At 45.7% G+C, this 20956-nt stretch overlaps 1 protein-coding gene and 1 long non-coding RNA gene across 4 annotated transcripts in view; one reads left to right on the top strand and one right to left on the bottom strand.

Annotated features, from left to right (window-relative positions):
- The window catches only part of LOC147016114 (protein GVQW3-like), a 105853-nt gene that overhangs the window by 68577 nt on the left and 16320 nt on the right, over window positions 1-20956 (bottom strand). The window lies entirely within an intron of this gene.
- Window positions 545-20956, top strand: part of LOC147016113 (uncharacterized) — a 59173-nt gene continuing 38761 nt past the window's right edge. For all 3 annotated transcript variants that reach the window (XR_015050018.1, XR_015050019.1, XR_015050017.1), the window contains exons 1-2: window positions 545-1056; window positions 1174-1234. This is a non-coding gene — a long non-coding RNA (uncharacterized LOC147016113). The remainder of the gene's footprint in view (window positions 1057-1173; window positions 1235-20956) is intronic.

The raw sequence follows: 20956 nt of genomic DNA, 5'->3' as shown, positions 1-20956 counted from the left end.
AAACAGAATTCAAAAAGCTTGCCTAGTTTCGGAGATACTTTTAGGCGATTTCCATTAGCGGAGATATTTTGACGTCATAACTTTTTTTCTAGGAGGAATTTTCAAAATCGGAGATCGTTACTGTCTGCGCAGGGTATTTTTACATATATATATATATATATATATATATATATATATATATATATATATATATATATATATATATATATATATATATATATATATATATATATATATATATATATATATATATATATATATATATACCAAGTTTCAGGAAGTTTCAATGAAAACTGTAGGCTGTGAAACAAAAAAGTCCACAAGAAGAAGATGAAGAACAACAACGTGAGTAAGACTTAGAGATCCTCTGCGAGGATCTAAAAAAACAAAAACTGGAGGCCTAGCAACGGTTTAACCCTAGGATAGTTAAACCATGACCAAGGCCTACTATCCTTATAAGTGGTGCAACTCAAAGCTCTGGAGACAGAACCACTATGGCATGTCAGAATTGCTGAATGTACATTGACATTTCTTCTAAATTAATGGTTCAAATACTTTTTGCCAAGATTATAATGAATAGTGTTACTCAGAACAAAAGTATGAGCGTTACTGTTGGGGCCTATCTATAAATCACCTCTGCAAACAACAAATGGTGGGATTTTGACTCTGCCTTGATGCCTGCTCGCTCCTTGAAAATGTATCAGGTCATCCATCATCACCTGTTGAAATCTCGCACGTGTATGTAATAAATAGATGGTCGTCCCTATCAGAGATCCGAGGTGGACATGTGCACTGCATGGTGAAAAATTTGCACCGCGGTGCTCTCCACATGCTGCAGAATGTGCGCAGTTATTAATAAATCTGAGTTTGGCAGCCGCTGGCGTCACCCCCAGAGACCTCGGGACTATTTGTGGACGACGTGGATACCTACTTCGTAACCCGTACCTCCCCAGCGACAGCTGCAGCGTTGCACTCCGTGCCTTACACACCTTCAGCTGCGACCACACATTTGCAAAGCACAGCACTAGCAACACCCAGCACTTCTCACTATGTTGGGTAAGTATGTACTGCCGTGCATTGTACTTAAACAGATCATCAACAATATATTGTCCATAGTTCCTTTCTGCTTATGGCACCTGCCTTGAGTCTTTTATTTGTTTATTTTTTTAACAGAAGAGCGAAAAGGTGGATCTGATCTGATATTACAATCTTACTGATCAAGATCTGATCGTAGGTGAGTCAGAAAATTAACACATTCTACCTGCAGCAGAAATGGTTAGGTGGGATGTTGATACCACCAGTGAAGTATGACCGAAAGATTGTTGAGACTGCAATCCTTAGTTTGATCATCGTAGGAGAGGACTGTACAATTACCTTTATTCATAGCTACAAAATGGGGGTCAAAGTGGATCACCTCCTATGAAATGGGGCAAAGTGGACCACCTCCGACGAAATGGGGCAAAGTGCACCACCGACGACAAAATGGGGCAAAGTGGACCACTGACCATTGTCGGTTGATCTGTCTTCTAAAGTCTCTGAGGATATGTAATGTTCTTCAATGATTTAACCTGTTTAGTGGCTCTCCTTTGGGATATTCATATATATATATATATATATATATATATATATATATATATATATATATATATATATATATATATATATATATATATATATATATTATATAAGACCCAGCCACATCTCTCACCTGTGAATGGAGGGAAGAGCCAATCAGCTCTCACACAATCGACTACACCCAGATGGCTCAGATTATATGAACTAGCAGATACCCGTCTGCGACGGGTATGGGGGACAGGACGGATCACAATACTCGGTTACGGTAGTTTATTTGGATGTTTTGCGCCGCATTCAACAGCTCAGTTCATATTGGTGGCGTTTGAGACCGGTCGCTTTAGATTGTTGGCCTTGACACATTGTGCCGGATGAGTAACACGGACTATTTGACATATTCATCATTTATATATTACCTCCATCAACAGATTAACAACATGGCAGGATAAAAGTCGTGAATGCTGAGTTGAACAAATGTCCTGAACTCATGGACTTAGTTAAGTAAAGCACGTCGTCTGGGACCCGGCCGTTGGTTTGCCGCCGAATGCTGCTGATTGTGACGTCATTGATTCCCTCTGAAAATTCTATCTATATTCGATTTTTTGAATCCGCTATCACCTGCGTAAATACATGGAACACATAATGTGAAGATTTCGGAAGTATGAACAGAATATGTTCGGAGAAAAGTGTGTTAGAAGTTCCAGGCTTACGCCCATTATATTATGATGATTGACCACTCCCACACTCCTCCAGCCCAAGTAGCTGCATAAAGCAACCCAAGAAGACTTACACAAGATAAGTGCTAACGCTGTTTCGAACCCTTCCCAGAGTTCTTCAACAACTAAAAAGACGTTCACACATAGTACACACATGAGAATCCCAATGGTGTACACCCCCTCAGCCACCGGACCGGTTTCATCACTTGTTGGCGAATTATCAGCGATGGCGTAGACACCATTGCATACCAATGAGGCTCCCAAGCATGTACCACGTGCAAACGTAAAAAGCAGTCAATATGTAAATAAAGAAATTGTGGGTGGGTCTTTCTTTATTTATATATTGACTGCTTTTGACGTTTGCACATGGTACATGCTTGGGAGCCTCATTGGTATTTTTTATTTTTTTTTATGTATTTTTTTTGTATACCTTGTTGAGGTTCAGGTGAGAGCTAACACGCAACTCACAGCAAGGGGGGCATGAGACGAGGGGCGTGAGTGGGAAGGACAAAACAGTGGGGAACAGAGACATTCGGAGATCTGTGGAAGGGAGAGGGATGGGACGGGGAACATGGGGAATACAAGATGGACATTACAACGACTTTCAGAAAGGAAAACAGGGAATTTGAAGGAGGTGGGCTTGGGTGGATTATCGGGGTAGAAAAGATCGAGGATTTGGATGGGGGGTGATAAGAGGTGGTGGTGAACAGCTGTTTTGAAGGCCTGGAGGGAAGAATGGGATTGAATAGAGTGAGGGAGTTTACTCCAAAGGCAGGAAAAAAGAGGAATGAAAGAGTGAAGGTGAGCAGTGCTTCATGATTTTGGTTTGTTTTACCAGAAGGGGGTTGTTGGCGGACCTTAAGCGCCCTGCGGAAATGTGGTGGGGACAAATCAGAGAGAGAGAGCAGGGGGGCAAGGCTGGAGAGGAGACGGTAGAAGACAGAAAGACCACCGACCAACCTGCGGTGAGAGGGTGAGAGGCCCAAAGACTCAGCCTCGTTGCGGGAGATGCCAATGATCCGAAATGCCTTGGTTTCCACAGCGTGAAGCCAAGAAAGGTGGGAGGCAGGAGCACCAGCCCAGAGGGGAGAGCAGTACTCCATCAGGCTGTGGACGAAAGCTTTGTAAGTGGTCAGCTGTCTCTGCTATGCATTGCTGTCTCCGCTATCGCTGATGATTCGCCAACAAGTGATGAAACCGGTCTGGTAGCTGAGGGGGTGTACAGCATTGGGATTCTCATGTGTGTACTATGTGTGAACATCTTTATAGTTGTTAAGGAACTCTGGGAAGGGTTCGAAACAGCGTTAGCACTTACCTTGTGTGTCTTCTTGTGTTGCTTTATGCAGCTACTTGGGTTGGAGGAGTTTGGGAGGGGGCAATCATTTATATATATATATATATATATATATATATATATATATATATATATATATATATATATATATATAGTTACGAATTTTGGTCCGCTCGGCGTGCGATCGGCCACGTAACTCGAATCGCGACTGCGTCGCCCACTGGACGGACAATTCAGTCGTGACCCTCCTGGAACTACCGCCAGGAGCCAGTCACGGGTAGGGGTTAACCTCACCACAACCCAGTCCGCATTCTACCCGCGCGAAATAGGGTGAATCGCCGAATGTCGATATACCTAAGTACCCGCGTGGGTAGCGTACCGAGGAGTTGTACCACGCCGCAGGTCGGCTCCGGGACACGAACCGCTTAAGTGGCTCGTTCCATGCTAAGGGGATAACCGAGCGGAGTTATCGCCGACCTCGACGGTTCAGATTACTTACTGGGTGTCTAAACCCACTACCAATCCCTTCCGTGATGCAAGATGGAACTTTCAAACGAAGGAAAGGATGCAACGAAATGGGTCACAATTTAACAAGCACTTTTATTTCACTCCCAGACAAGCACGTATTTTACAATCACAGTTATACAAAAACAATGCATGTATACAGTCAAAGCTAGAACACAACGCAGAGTTACAACATGAATAAAGCACTATACAAGCACTTATATTATTCAGTTTTACTTAAAAGACTGGCGCCACACACACATTTACACAAAAAGCAAATAAAAGCCACCCTCATAGGCAAGGGGGCAGACAGGTCCGTGGACCAAATGTACGCGGGACCTGGGTGAGCGGCCAGGTCCACGAGACCGAAGGGGTCTTACCCGCGCCCTCGTGGCGCGATGGCGGGCTAGCCGCAATGTCAGCGTAACGTGCCTGACTCCGTGCCCTTGGCGTGGTCGGTGAGCTCCTTTCGGCGTGCGTTGTGCAGGCACATGTTGGTCGGTCGACACCACGGTTGGGGTGGGGAACGGACAGGGTTACCGGCGTTATCTCAGCGTGGATGGGGGGAATTGTTGATGCTCGGGGTGTAGAGAGGGGAATGGTGGACGCTCCGTCCCGCTAGCGGGGCCTTGGGACCGCACCGACTCCAGCGAGCTCTCGCCCCTGAGCCCTCTTCCGCGTCCCTGCTTCACTCCTCGACTCGTCCCTCGACCTCAACTCCGAGCTCCGTCCCCTTCGCCGTCTGATCCCCGCAAACACACGACTCAGAGTCCACTACTTCGACCACGACCCAACAACGACAACCTCGACGACAACCTCCATCTTCACTCGACCAGCCGCGAGTCGCCTTGCGCTCACATCTTTATAGACCCGGGGAAGAGCGTGTATGTAAATTTGTGGATCAAATCGCGCTTGGAGGCGAGGCCACACCACCCGATGTTCAGCCATTGGTCGGGCAAAAAGGGGGCGTGAGCCTCTCTTGATCCGAATTTCCTCCTAAAAGGAGTCCACATGCATCGCGCTTGGGGGCGGGGCCACACCGCCCGACGCTCGCCCATTGGACGGAGGAAAAGGGGGCGTGAACCTCCCTGATCCGATTTCCTCTCCCCTAAAGGCATCCATTTGTACTCGCGGCTCGACGCGTTCGGCAACAATCACCGAACGGGCCCTGGACAGCATTACGTTCGGTGTTGACAGGTGGTGTGGTTGATGGTTGTGGAAGGAGAAAGGTGGAGGTGGTGGGGGGTTTGCTGTGGTGGTTTGGTTGTTGGCGGGCGTTGTTTGAGAATGGGGGTGAGGCGATGCGTGCGGGGTGGGGTTTTGGAGGTGAAGGTAGTGGCAGTTTGGTGCAGTTGTTCGGGGGCAATGTTGGTGGTGGCGATTTGGTTGTTGGGGGGTGATTGGTCCAAAATAATGATAGATAAAGAAAAATGGCTAACTCAAAGCATCGCAGCCCAGATGAATCACACATATTCCCTCGAAACAACGGGTGTGGACTAACTACACATGAACTTATCGATATATCTAACCTGAGGACCTTTCTGGTGTATTGCAAATTTCCACAGCCGTAACAATATATATATATATATATATATATATATATATATATATATATATATATATATATATATATATATATATATATATATATATATATGTGCCACTTATGGCATGACAATTTAGCACCCAACACCACTTGAATTAGCTGCACTGCCCCAGATATAGTGCCAACTCCCACAATCACATTCATCAAGGGTCCCTACCATTGCAAGACATGTAACACCAGACACCACCGAACAACACTCAACACCATCCATCAAGGTTTCCACCTTGTTGTGAAATTGAAAAATCTTTCTTGGTTGTACTTCATGTGTTCTGGAGAATGATCTCGTGTGATTATTTAATCCCAGGGCTGGGGATAACTTCTAGGTAGTGCAGTCACCTTTCAGATGTCTTGTCTGAATCTGATTCCTAACTTGACAATAAACTGTCATCCTGTTGCTTTGCTGACGGAGGACTGCATCATTAAGTGGGCCGTCTGTTGGAATGGGATGTTAAGCCGGATGATAAATCTGATAATATTCACTGCTGGACATCCATGACTTTTGCAAGAGTGTGTGTCAGTGTCACAGGCAAAACCATTCTCCCTGTTTAGTTTACACCTGGATATAGTCTGGATTAGCCCATATTATATTCTGGGCCGATCCATTTTCGACAGTTTGGTGTATTCTTGGCCAGCCAATCATATTATTCCCAGTTTAGATTCAGGTTAGAGTTAGAGTTAGGGTTTGGCTGCTGGAATGATGCCCTGATACAACTGCTGATTGGAACACATACAACTGCTGATCCAGTGATACGCCGTTGACCGTATAAGCACAATAGTTAAACTTATCATCCTTTGTAAGCGAGCTATTTCATGTGTAGGTATTCACTTGTGATTGTTCAAGTAATTGGCGTACATCAAATATTTCAAGACGTACAATTTGGTCTATCTACAATGGAACCTGAACAAATGCCAAACTTCTGTGTCGAATCGAAACCCTTTTCATTTCCCTGGTGAAGGCAGCACACTATCAGGGTGTTTTTGGTATAATTAGGTTTTTGGACTTTATTTTGTTGGAAGGATGGACATTGGCACAGGAAGTTGTGGGAGGCAATTATTTGACATTTTCTCGACTTTCCTAAATATCTAAATCCATTCCCATCAATGAGTGTTCCAAGGAATGGCAGTCGACGTGTGAAACAGATGTATCTGCAATCTCATTCTTCTCTCCAAATCTTAGAGACAGTTGTTCACCACCATCTCAGATCATCCCGCATCCAAAACCATGATCTTTTCTATTCCGTTAACCTCTGTGTCCCCAAGCCCACTTCCACTTCCTTCATAATTTCTAGTTTTTGCTTCCTGAGTGTTTGCTCATGTATCCATCTTTTCCATCCCCTGCATCCTCCCCTCCACGTCATTCTTATCCACATCCACTACTTATTCAAGTCTCCCTCTATTTTGTCTCTCCACCCTGCTGTTGGTGTGTCCGCCCCCTCTCTTTCTGCTGTTCCATTCATTCCGTTGCGTCTTGATATGTTCTGTGTTGTGTAGCTCTTCCACGAGCCTTGACTTTATCTGCAAAAAAAATAAAATGCAGTGAACATGTTTGCTGTAAGAACAAGAGAATATTCACACAATAATTAATGCAGCTATGCATTCCATACATAGCTAGATAGCAAGATGATTTTGCAGCAAATTCCTCGTGGTTGAGACATCCTGACTTGTTTCAGCACTCTAGGCAATGGGTGCGTCTCCCATGCTCCTCACGTCTCGCAAACCTCAAGCCTCAAAGCAAACCGCAGCCTCAACCCCACTGCCAGTGATATCCGCAGTAGCAGGCATGTTCACAACTGAGATATGTGTCTGTCCCCCTCCGCTCCCCCTCCAAACACCCCTTGAGGCTAATCCAAATCCACCACTATATCCCTCGTGCAACACCTTCAACACACAACTTTCACACCCATTGCCCTTCAAGATTTTTTCCTTACCTATCATTTTGTTTTTCAAGCACAAGTGCTGTGGGATGACACGACTCATGATTCCATTATCGTGTTCCTTTTCCCCCAATATTACACACTAATAGACCTCTGCATGTATAGTATACCGCAGGCTCTCGGACATTGCAGTTGTGATCACTGAGTGTCCTCCCAAGGGTTCATAGTAGATGGAAATGCGTTATTTTACACTGGAAGTCCCTCCGTTTGTGCAGCACTCTTCTTTTAGGACCATTTAATTCCAGATGTATCAGCACAGTGTAGAACAGAAAAGTCAGATGGTTGGATGCCGGACAAATTTCCTTACATTTGCAACTTTAAGGTTTTTGTGAAAATCAATGGCGGCATTCATTCTTACATACACGAACAAACCTGCAGATAAGACATAGTTTTAAAAACAGAAGAGCAAAAGATCAGCGCACAAGTCCTGTGTCCCCAACCCCCACGGAACGGCCTGTCCTTTGTACGGCCGGTACCCCCTTTTAGAACACTGCTCACCCCTCTCCCCGGCCGCTCTCCCCACCCTTTGTCACAGAGAAAGGCCTCTTTCAGACTGACCGATTGCAAGTCCATTGAGATGGGAGGTTCCAACACCTGCACCCACAAAGGCCTTCTCCGTGGAAAGGGGGCGTTTTTCCTTTTCGCCATTTCAAACTCGTCTCAATACGAATACAAATGACCTCTTCAGCTCAGGCCTTTACAAACCTCAGCTGCATCTGCGTCTGTGTGCACGGGCTTTTGGGACAAAGAAGTTCCTTCATCAGACGTTTTTACTAGAAAGCATTCCTGATTAAGGGGGGGGGGGGAATCAACCCATTCCAATCCAGTCTCTCTCCGCCGAAGCAGCCTTTGGTCGTAGACGAATGAAAAGAAGAGGATCAAGAATAGTCAAAAAGATCATCATAAAGAGAAGTGAAATAATGCATGAGATGGAGGACGCCGGTTTGCTCGGATGGATCGAGGCAAGATGAAGGTGTGGGAGAATCGAACAGGAGAAATGGATGGGATTGGAAGGAGGGCACGATGTTGGCATATGAAGAAACATTCTTCTGGAGCACTTAAACCTCATTGGTAGCACCACGTGGTGAACCCATACAGGTCTTTTCTCAGTCGGGTAATCCGTACCTCAAAATGTGTGTGTTCAAGTGGAAGTACCTTTTTGACAATTCCATAAATGTTCTGGTCATTAGATGACAATAACCGCAAGGGAAGCATGTGACATTCTCCATTGAACATCTCCAAGAGTGACCAAGAGTTAGCTTGGTATTAAATTGAACTTGAATCGATGTAGAGAATCATACGTTGATACCATTTCGTTTTGGAGCACACAAAGATCAATATAAAAGTTTGCTGACGAAACGAAAAAAAAGACTCCTGGAGAAAACAAAACGACAGGTATGGGAAAATATTGGGGGCAATGGGTGTGAAAGATGTACATGCAGAGAGGTGTTTATGAGGAATATGGTGGTGGATTTGGATTAGCCTTGGATGGTCTGTTGGGGGGGGGGGGAGTGCAGGGGCAGATCCAGAAATTTTTTATGGGGGGTTCACTTAAGGTTAAGATGTTCTTGTGTTGTGAAATATACCACCAAGCCTTGTTCAAGTCAATCTAATCGTCGAGGAAAAACTGGTTAATCTATCCAGAGTGTATCTAGCAGTGTCCAACCATAAATTTACTTTCTCCAAAGGAAAATTTGGGAATATCGAGCGACTTGATGAAAAGGCCTCAGGCCTATCACTAAGAGGAAAAACTGGTTAATCGATCCAGAGTGTATCTTGCAGTGTCCAACCATAAATTTACTTTCTCCAAAGGAAAATTTGGGAATATCGAGCGACTTGACGAAAAGGCCTCAGGCCTATCACTAAGAGGAAAAATGGTTAATTTATCCAGAGATAGCAAAGTCCAACCATAAATTTACTTTCTCCACAGGAAAATTTGGGAATATCGAGCTACTTGACGAAAAGGCCTCAGGCCTGTCCACTGATTCTGAACACAAGATGAAGATTTTGGAATCTTTGCGATGGATCTTTACAACAACAATATAAAAACACAAAATGTTTCCGATACAAATCAATGAAAATATCGAACGGACAAGCACAACATGCGGTGAAATGATCCAGAGCACTAAACCTAACCTCGCCATTGCGGATCATCAGATCATTAATTGGGTCGCCGAAATAGGTGACCCTTATTGTCAGTAATTCTGTCTGTTTGTTTGTCATCAGCATAATTGGTAGTAAACATGGGCCGATTTTGACCAAACTCGGGTGGGAGGTACATCTTATAACCTCGTGCTTTGGAAATTGTGATGGTTGCTAGGGACGCTTTGGTTCCCTAGCAACAGCCGAAAAACCTTCAAAATCGGTACCGTTCACGCGGAATCAATTCCGAAAGCCATTATCCCACGTAGGGTTATGAAATTCGGCATGCATCACCGACAGGTGATGCTCTACCAAATATATTCCGATTTTTGTGATATATTAAATAGTTTACCCGCAGCACCCCCTACAAATGGGGTATGCCCGAAAATTGGCGAAAATTGAAGGCCCCTGAGCGACTAGGTGAGTGCATCAATCCGAATGAAACTTTGCAGGTTCATAGCACACAATGAGTACTACAACTTTGCCTCAGGACATATTGACCGATATTGCTTAGGTCAGGGGTCAAAGAGCAAAAATCGATAATATGCGAGAGCTGGAGGTGCCTTCGCGCCAAATGCTACTCCTCCTAGGGTTATGGTCAGATGGTCATGAAAATTCACACGAATCATCTGGAATACATTGTGCACAAACGATCAAGCCGGATTTTCGATTTATATCATTGTTCACCCACAGCACCCCCTCAAACTTTGGGGATTTCCGATATCAAACCGCATTTTCGGTACTTTTCATTCAAATTGATACCGAGTAGTTATCAGAAGATGGAACTCGATGATATTTGGTATGCATAATCTTAAGGTGATTCTCTATCCACTATATGACATCCATTTTTTTCTATATCTTAGTTTCCAAATGGTTACCCTCTCAACTTGGGAGTCCGAGGGCCATTGAGCATTCCCGCTGAAAATTCAAAGTACACGAGCTCCAAGACGGTTGAACCGAATCAAATGAATCTTTACATGCTTATAGACCGTACTGAGTACTACAACTTTGCTCATTTTCATAATGACCAATCTCGAGTAGGTCAGGGGTCAAAGGTCAATAAATGCATTTTTCTGGTGAAATTACCATTCAAGGCACCCTTGCTCCTAGACAGATTAACCGATACGAATGAAAGTTCATAGGTACATAGTACTCAATGAGTACTACAACTTTGCTTCAGGACATATTGACCTATCTCGGCTTGGTCAGGGGTCAAAGGTCAATGAGTGCATTTTTCGGGCAAAATGACCATTCAAATCCCCCTTGCTCCGACACGGGTTAACCGATACGAATGAAAGTCCGTAGGTACAGAGTACTCAATGGGTACTACAACTTTGCTTCAGGAAATATTGACCCATCTCGGCTAAGTCAGGGGTCAAAGGTCAATGAGTGTATTGTTCGGGCAAAATGACCATTCAAAGCCCCCCTTGCTCATACACGGGTTAACCGATTCGGTTGCAATTTTGTAAGTACTTAGTTCTAGATTAACTCAGATCAGGGGTCAAAGGTCATCGGATGCTCAGCGACCCATGGCCGCCTACCGGCTTGTCTATCTATAATTCCAGCAGTGTGTGTGTGTGTGTGTGTGTGTGTGTGTGTGTGTGTGTGTGTGTGTGTGTGTGTGTGTGTGTGTGTGTGTGTGTGTGTGTGTGTGTGTGTGTGTGTGACTGCTGTTTCTCGACAACCACTGGTCCGATCCAATTGAAACTTGCCAGGTATATTGCTGGGGACCTGAGTATGTGCCTTTTCAAGGTTTGATATAAATCGGACAAGTGCTTCCCAAGTCATGGCCATTTATTTACCAAACCAATGACAGGACACGTTGCTGCGGCCATTTATTAACCAAACCAATGACAAGACAGGTTGCTGCGTCGGCCGGTGCGCGGCAGGCCGACGATGACGTCACGTGCCATGCCGGTTACGATGGGGATCGGTTCCTCAGTTACCGTGGCGTAGGAGTGGCAATGGTCAATGGCAGCGAATGTCATGGCAAGCAAAGACAGAGAGGTTAACTTGATTTTAATTTGGATTTTAATTAACTCTGTGTGTGTAAGTATCACAGCAGTTGTTACTTCAATGCAAGTGATAATTCGTGGAATGCAAGTGAACATTCCATACGGGCACGCACCACTTCCGGATAGTGATGACTTAATGTATTCTAATAATTTCTCGATTTCTTATGGCATTTATAGATAAACACAATGCCCCAATCCAGTCGTCCTTTACAAGAGCGAAGGAACGGACTATGCGGTTGTTTGAAAGTGTTTTGTTTTTTTGCACGTACGACCACGTGCTAGTTATAATAATGGACGATGAAGCCACTGAAACGTTGCATTATCTAGTGAAATAGTTCAGGATTGTCCTGTGCTTTGCTGGAGGACACGATCCCGAAAATGTTACCTTTCTCTTCAGAGCCAAAACGAAACTATGAGTCACAGAGATTAATACAGAACCAGCGGAGAAAAGTATCGTGGTCCGGATTAATTTCCGAGTGAAAGCAAAAGACGTGCGATTGTCGATTGTCCAGTGATATCTCGCACGACGATCATGTGACATAATTGTAAGGGCAGAGGGGAGGGGGGGTTCACGTGCACCCGGTGATTCCCCCCCCCTCCTGGATATGCGGGGGGGGGGGATTGCACCAGAGATGTGGTGGATTTGGATGAGCCTTGCGGAGTCTCGGGGAGATTGTATGATGGATATTGTGGTGGATTTGGATTAGCCTTGTGGAGTTTAGGGGAAATTGAATGAGAGATATGGTGTTGGATTTGGATGAGCCTTACGGAGTCGAGGGGAGATTGAATGAGGGATATGGTGGTGGATTTTGATGAGCCTTGCGGAGTCTAGGGGAGATTGAATGAGGGATATGGTGGTGGATTTGGATGAGCCTTGTGGAGTCGAGGGGAGATTTAATTGGGGATATGGTGGTGGATTTTGATGAGCCTTGCGGAGTCTAGGGGAGATTGAATGAGGGATATGGTGGTGGATTTGGATGAGCCTTGCGGAGTCGAGGAGAGATCGAATGAGGGATATGGTGGTGGATTTGGATGAGCCTTGCGGAGTTTAGGGGAGATTGAATGAGGGATATGGTGGTGGATTTGGATGAGCCTTGCGGAGTCGAGGGGAGATTGAATGATGGATATGGTGGTGGATTTGGATTAGCCTTGCGGAGTCTAGGGGTGATTGAATGAGGGATATGTTGGTGGATTTGGATGAGCCTTGAGGGATCTTGCGTGGGGGGGGGTGGGGAGATTGTATGATGGATATGGTGGTGGATTTGGATGAGCCTTGCGGATTGTAGGGGAGATTGAATGAGGGATATGGTGGTGGATTTGGATTAGCGTTGCGGAGTCTAGGGGTGATTGAATGAGGGATATGTTGGTGGATTTGGATGAGCCTTGAGGGATCTTGCGGGGGGGGGAGTGGGGAGATTGTATGATGGATATGGTGGTGGATTTGGATGAGCCTTGCGGAGTCGAGGGGAGATTGAATGATGGATATGGTGGTGGATTTGGATTAGCCTTGTGGAGTCTAGGGGTGATTGAATGAGGGATATGGTGGTGGATTTGGATGAGCCTTGAGAGATCTTGCGTGGGGGGTGGGGGGAGATTGTATGATGGATATGGTGGTGGATTTGGATAAGCCTTACAGAGTTTAGGGGAGATTGAATGAGGGATATGGTGGTGGATTTGGATGAGCCTTGAGGGATCTTGCCGGGGGGGGGGAGTGGGGAGATTGTATGATGGATATGGTGGTGGATTTGGATGAGCCTTGTGGAGTCGAGGGGAGATTTAATTGGGGATATGGTGGTGGATTTGGATGAGCCTTACGGAGTCGAGGGGAGATTGGATGAGGGATATGGTGGTGGATTGGAAATTGCGGGGGGAGTGGGGAAATTGTATGATGGATATGGTAGTGGATTTGGATGAGCCTTGCGGAGTCGAGGGGAGATTTAATTGGGGATATGGTGGTGGATTTGGATGAGCCTTACGGAGTCGAGGGGAGATTGGATGAGGGATATGGTGGTGGATTTGGATGAGCCTTGAGGGATCTTGCGGGGGGGTGGGGAGATTGTATGATGGATATGGTGGTGGATTTGGATGAGCCTTGCGGAGTCTAGGGGAGATTGAATGAGGGATATGGTGGTGGATTTGGATGAGCCTTGCGGAGTGTCGGGGAGATTGAATGAGGGATATGGTGGTGGATTTGGATTAGCCTTGTGGAGTTTAGGGAAGATTGTATGATGGATATGGTGGTTGTGCATTTGGATGAGCCTTGTGGAGTCTTGGTGAGATTGAATGAGGGATATGGTGGTGGATTTGGATGAGCCTTGAGGGATCTTGCGGCAGGGGCGGGGGGTAGAGTGGGGAGATTGAATGATGGATATGGTGGTGGATTTGGATGAGCCTTGCGGAGTGTCGGGGAGATTGAATGAGGGATATGGTGGTGGATTTGGATGAGCCTTGCGGAGTCGAGGGGAGATTGTGTGATGGATATGATGGTGGATTTGGATTAGCCTTGCAGAGTCGAGGGGAGATTGAATGAGGGATATGGTGGTGGATTTGGATGAGTCTTGTGGAGTCGAGGAGAGATTGAATGAGGGATATGGTGCTGGATTTGGATGAGCCTTGTGGAGTCGAGGGGAGTTGAATGAAGGATATGGTGGTGGATTTGGATGAGCCTTGCAGAGTCTTGGCGAGATTGTATGATGGATATGGTGGTGGATTTGGATGAGCCTTGCGGAGTCGAGGGGAGATTGAATGAGGGATATGGTTGTGAATTTGGATGAGCCTTGCGGAGTGGAGGGGAGATTGTGTGATGGATATGATGGTGGATTTGGATTAGCCTTGCAGAGTCGAGGGGAGATTGAATGAGGGATATGGTGGTGGATTTGGATGAGTCTTGTGGAGTCGAGGAGAGATTGAATGAGGGATATGGTGGTGGATTTGGATGAGCCTTGCGGCGTCGAGGGGAGATTGAATGAGGGCTATGGTTGTGGATTTGGATGAGCCTTGCGGAGTGGAGGGGAGATTGAATGAGGGATATGGTGGTGGATTTGGATTAGCCTTGTGGAGTTTAGGGAAGATTGTATGATGGATATGGTGGTTGTGCATTTGGATGAGCCTTGTGGAGTCTTGGTGAGATTGAATGAGGGATATGGTGGTGGATTTGGATGAGCCTTGAGGGATCTTGCGGCGGGGGCGGGGGTAGAGTGGGGAGATTGAATGATGGATATGGTGGTGGATTTGGATGAGCCTTGCGGATTGTCGGGGAGATTGAATGAGGGATATGGTGGTGGATTTGGATGAGCCTTGCGGAGTCGAGGGGAGATTGTGTGATGGATATGATGGTGGATTTGGATTAGCCTTGCAGAGTCGAGGGGAGATTGAATGAGGGATATGGTGGTGGATTTGGATGAGTCTTGTGGAGTCGAGGAGAGATTGAATGAGGGATATGGTGCTGGATTTGGATGAGCCTTGTGGAGTCGAGGGGAGGTGAATGAAGGATATGGTGGTGGATTTGGATGAGCCTTGCAGAGTCTTGGCGAGATTGTATGATGGATATGGTGGTGGATTTGGATGAGCCTTGCGGAGTCGAGGGGAGATTGAATGAGGGATATGGTTGTGAATTTGGATGAGCCTTGCGGAGTGGAGGGGAGATTATGTGATGGATATGATGGTGGATTTGGATTAGCCTTGCAGAGTCGAGGGGAGATTGAATGAGGGATATGGTGGTGGATTTGGATGAGTCTTGTGGAGTCGAGGAGAGATTGAATGAGGGATATGGTGCTGGATTTGGATGAGCCTTGTGGAGTCGAGGGGAGGTGAATGAAGGATATGGTGGTGGATTTGGATTAGCCTTGTGGAGACTCGGGGAGATTGAATGAGGGATATAGTGGTGGATTTGGATGAGCCTTGCGGAGTCGAGGGGAGATTGAATGAGGGCTATGGTTGTGGATTTGGATGAGCCTTGCGGAGTGGAGGGGAGATTGTATTATGGATATGGTGCTGGATTTGGATGAGTCTTGTGGAGTCGAGGAGAGATTGAATGTGGGATATGGTGGTGGATTTGGATGAGTCTTGTGGAGTCGAGGAGAGATTGAATGAGGGATATGGTGGTGGATTTGGATGAGTCTTGTGGAGTCGAGGAGAGATTGAATGAGGGATATGGTGCTGGATTTGGATGAGCCTTGTGGAGTCGAGGGGAGGTGAATGAAGGATATGGTGGTGGATTTGGATTAGCCTTGTGGAGACTAAGGGAGATTGAATGAGGGATATGGTGGTGGATTTGGATGAGCCTTGCGGAGTCGAGGGGAGATTGAATGAGGGCTATGGTTGTGGATTTGGATGAGCCTTGCAGAGTGGAGGGGAGATTGTATTATGGATATGGTGTTGGATTTGGATTAGCCTTGCGGAGTCGAGAGGAGATTGTGTGATGGATATGATGGTGGATTTGGATTAGCCTTGCAGAGTCGAGGGGAGATTGAATGAGGGATATAGTGGTGGATTTGGATGAGTCTTGTGGAGTCGAGGAGAGATTGAATGAGGGATATGGTGGTGGATTTGGATGAGCCTTGCAGAGTCTTGGCGAGATTGTATGATGGATATGGGGGTGGATTTGGATTAGCCTTGGGGAGTTGAGGGGAGGTTGTATGATGGATATGGTGGTGGATTTGGATGAGCCTTGAGAGATCTTGCGGGGGGGGGGGTAGGGAGATTGTATGATGGATATGGTGGTGGATTTGGATTAGCCTTGCGGAGTCGAGGGGAGATCGTGTGATGGATATGAAGGTGGATTTGGATTAGCCTTGCAGAGTCGAGGGGAGATTGAATGAGGGATATGGTGGTGGATTTGGATGAGCCTTGTGGAGTCGAGGGGAGATTGAATGAGGGATATGGTGGTGGATTTGGATGAGCCTTGTGGAGTGGAGGGGAGATTGAATGAAGGATATGGTGGTGGATTTGGATTAGCCTTGTGGAGACTAGGGGAGATTGAATGAGGGATATGATGGTGGATTTGGACTAGCATTGGATGGTGTCGGGGGGGGGGGGCGGCGTTGCATGAGCGATATTGTGCTGGATTTTGATTTGCCTGACGGGTTCTGGAGGGGTGTTGCACAACGGATATGATGGTGGATTTGCATTTACCTTGAGGGGTCTGGTGGGGCATTGCATTAGTGGTATTTATTGTGGTGGATTTGGGCCAGCCTTGAAGTGTCGAGGTGGGTTGGAGGGGGGGATGCGGATATAGTGTTGCATGATGGATCTGGTGGTGGATTTGGATTAGCCTCAGGGGGAGAGGAGGTGTAGGGGAGTCAGCGTTGCACAAGGAATATGGTGGTGAATTTGGATTAGCTTTGAGGGGTCTTTGGGCGGTAGGGGGGTGGGTGGTATTGCACGAAGGATGTGGTGGTGGATTTGGATTAGCCGTCGATGTGTATGGGGGAGGGCCAGACACAAATCTCAGTTGTGAACACGCCTGCTACTGCGGATATCACTGGCAATGGGGTTGTGGTTGTGGTTGTGGTTTAAGTCGAGGCTTGAGGTTTGCAAGGTGTGATTGACCAAAGTCATATTCGCTTTGTTTGATTTTTCTTTGCATTTTTTCATTGAAACAAACCAACCACCAACTTTACTTGTCCAGCTAAAAGAATGAGTGACATCATATAAAGGATGCCTGGAGATTTATTTTGCACCAAACATAAAGATCAGTCTCATAAAAGCGGAATTTTAAAACATCGCAAGGGTAATGGATCCTACAAAATGAACTTCTTCATCTCAATAATTACCCAATTGTCATCCTCAGGAGGACTTTCATCGTCAAAAATTCACTTACCAGGTAACGCTAGTTTTATTGATCGTTTCTACACATTTATTGGACATCTTTGATCGTTGTCAACGCTCAAACGTCATCATCAATGTGTTTCTCGCCCGTTTGCACCAGAACACGTGGACGATTCCAAATTCCTGCCCTAACTACTGATGGGAGAGGGATGGAAAACCATCCAGCATGTTCCTTGCCCATTAACTGCTTTGGCAGAACCAACACTCTGTATGACAGAGTATGGTACATCGGATCAGATCTACAACACTGAGAGCTGTGTTTGTGAACTCGTTATATCTAAGTATCCACAACATTGTACCAAAGTTAATATTATACAGTATATGTATTATTGGAAGGCAATAGAACAGTAAGGAATCATTCAGCCAACGCACATTCGTATTTTTATTCGCTCCATCTGTTTGTTTTTGGAAGCACTGTGATGAGCAGCTTGTTACTGCCATCCAGAGCCTCTGTCCTATTGTTGTGCTTTCTCACAATACCACTCTATGGCTTCTTTGTCCTGCATGTCTGAGTATTGACCCATCTCCTATGGTCTGAAATATAAATAGACTCCTCCAGTTTGGCCAAACCCTGTTCATGTCAGTTGTCACTGTAGTTGTGCATTGACCATCAGTTGTGAAAAACAAACAAACATGAAACACCATGTAGCTTCTTCTCATTCTCTTCCTCTTCCTCCACCTATTAATTTCCTTCTTCTTGTTGCTCTTGTTGTTCTTCTTCTTCTCAATATTACTATTAGTCTTCTTATTCCTCCTTGTTGAGGCCAGCGGAACATACAAGAACTTACTCCTTTCAGTCTGGATTTTCAAAGTCTGATTTTACCAAAGAAATGCTCACACTTCCTATCTGTAAAGGTACTTGATTCAAATATATTTTGTGTAGTGGCTAATAATTCCCTCTGTCTAACAACTTGGCCAGCAAACCACTTGCACTTTCGCAGTGTACGTAGGTGAATATCGAAAGTTGTCGTCCACCCTACCCTAGCAAGCGGGAAGGGGGATATAGATATATAATTTTTTTTTGGGTCCCATGACCTGACCCTGGGTACGAACAACACGTAAAATTTGGTGGAGATCAGCCCACACCTGTGTTTTTCTGATTTTCAAATGTACACACATGCATACATACATACATACATACATACATACATACATACATACATACATACATACATACATACAGAGAATTGCCTTATTTAATACTAGCAAATGTACCTGACGTTGCAAGACAATGTCGGATCCCTCCTTCCACCCCTTCCCCTTCCTCCTCCCACCACTTCCCCTCCCTCTTCCCACTCCTTCCCCTCCCCCCTCCCACTCCTTCCCCTCCCTCCGGACTCCCACCAAACCCCTTCACCTCCCTCTTGTCTCCCACCTTGCCCCTTCCCCTCCTTCCTCCCACCTATCTCGCCTCCCTCAAGATTCTCACCCCAACCCTTCTCCTGCCCCCTACCACACTACTTCTCGCCTGGTGTTGGCTCAGTGGTTAGGGTGGCGGCTTGGGATCCTAGGGTCCTGAGTTCAAGCCCCGTCGGCTGCTGAATTAATACACTAGGGGGTTGACTCAGCCTGTCATCCTTCCGAGGTCGGCGAAATAAGTACCAGTTCCAGTTTGTCTACTGGTCGAGGGGCGCTGCATCAGCGACACAGTCGCGCTTCACTCAATATAATTATCCGAACAGGAGGAAAAGTTAAGTTTAATGCTTTGGCAATTTGTATATATGGAGAAATAGGGATCACAACCTTACTTGCCGAAGTAAATACGCTTAGTTATAAGAATCGGTAATTTCTGAAAATTTTCAGATTTCACTCCAGATTTTGACAGTTATTTAGTCCACCATCTCCGATCCTCAAATCAAAAACGAGAAATAGCATGATATTTCAAAAATGTAATGGGCCCGATATGTTCTCGTGGATCAGACATTACGTGGCGGAGGTATGCGCTCTATCGAGTGCCCTTCTACTTATATCATGTGTTTCTCCTTCACTCGTAAAATGAAGTATTACGAGAGCAATAGGTGGGCTACAATTAAGAGTTAATTGGTATTTTGATAAAGATTTGTTTCAGACAAAAGTCGGTACAATGAATGAATGTTACACACATGGTAAGAATGGCATGTGAAACAGTAAAATCTCCTTTGGCTGGACAATAATTTGTTAGAAAATTGACTTAGCCAGACAGAGTTGGGCTAATTTGAATGTAATCCTTTCTCACACCCCCCACCCCCCCATACAGAAACGTGATCAATTTTAACCTTCAGCATGACCAGATTGGCACATGAGATATATCAAAATTCTCAATCTAAACACCGATCAAAATTACATTGATGTGTCATTTTACATTCATTGTGTGAAGTTTTGTTTCTTATATGTATGACATAACAAGACTGGTAGAATGGACTAGAGGGACGGACACTCGCTTCTATTCTAAGCTGTCTAACCTGGTTTTGAATCCTGACCCAGCTGTAAACTGTCATCCCAGTGTTCCGGTGTTTCACAATCAGGGTGATTCATCAATGTGTGTGCCGTCCCTCGGATGGACGTTAAACTGGATGTCCCGTCTGCTGACATTCGTTGGTAGACTTTAAAGATCCCACCTTTTTTGTGAAAAGAAGATGAGCTATTGCCAGCACCCTGAACAAATTCCAAATTTCTTCCATGACTACCACTGGAAAGGCAACGGTAAACCACCCAGTGTAGTCTGTGCTGTGAGTCTACTTTGGCAGCACTGAATATTCTTTTGGTGAGAACTCGTCGCTAAGGACACCGGAGGATCTTTAACTTTCACCAACTAATACCGGCAGATGGGACTCCCAGTTGACGTCCATCCGAGGGATGACACACATTAATGAATCACCCTTCCTGTGAAACACCGGGATGACAGTTTATAGCTGGGTCAAGATTCGAACCCAGGCTAGACAGCTGAAAGGCAAGTGTGTAGATCTCTAGGCCATGTCAGCTGAACAAACCATGTCAGCATTGTGAACAACAGTAGCTTATATCGAAAGTCTTTGAACAAAGGCTGCAGTGCGGGGCGATCATTTATTGTACTCCTCATACTCAAATCTCATTAGCAGACTCAGAACTCAAACCTCATTCCCTAACTCTGCACTCAAACCTCACTGCCAAACTCCCTATTCAAACAGCACTCACAAACCTTTCCCCCTCCCCCCTCAAACATTCACAGCTCTGTACTCAAAGCACATTCTCTTACCGCACTCTAAAACACCCATTCTCATGCTTCACTTCTTGAAAAACGTATATTTCACTTCGCTTTGGTGCCATCGTCACACATTTCCAGCGCTTCAGTGGTAGGCACCTGGCCCAATCACAGTGGCTGGATT

The sequence above is a fragment of the Eptatretus burgeri genome, chromosome 12 (assembly GCF_056783735.1).
Source record: "Eptatretus burgeri isolate ZD-2024b chromosome 12, Ebu_testis_v1, whole genome shotgun sequence".
NCBI classification, from domain to species: Eukaryota; Metazoa; Chordata; class Myxini; order Myxiniformes; family Myxinidae; genus Eptatretus; species Eptatretus burgeri.
The sequence above is the reverse complement of the archived record's forward strand: the minus strand, read 5'-3'. Positions and strand labels throughout refer to the sequence as shown.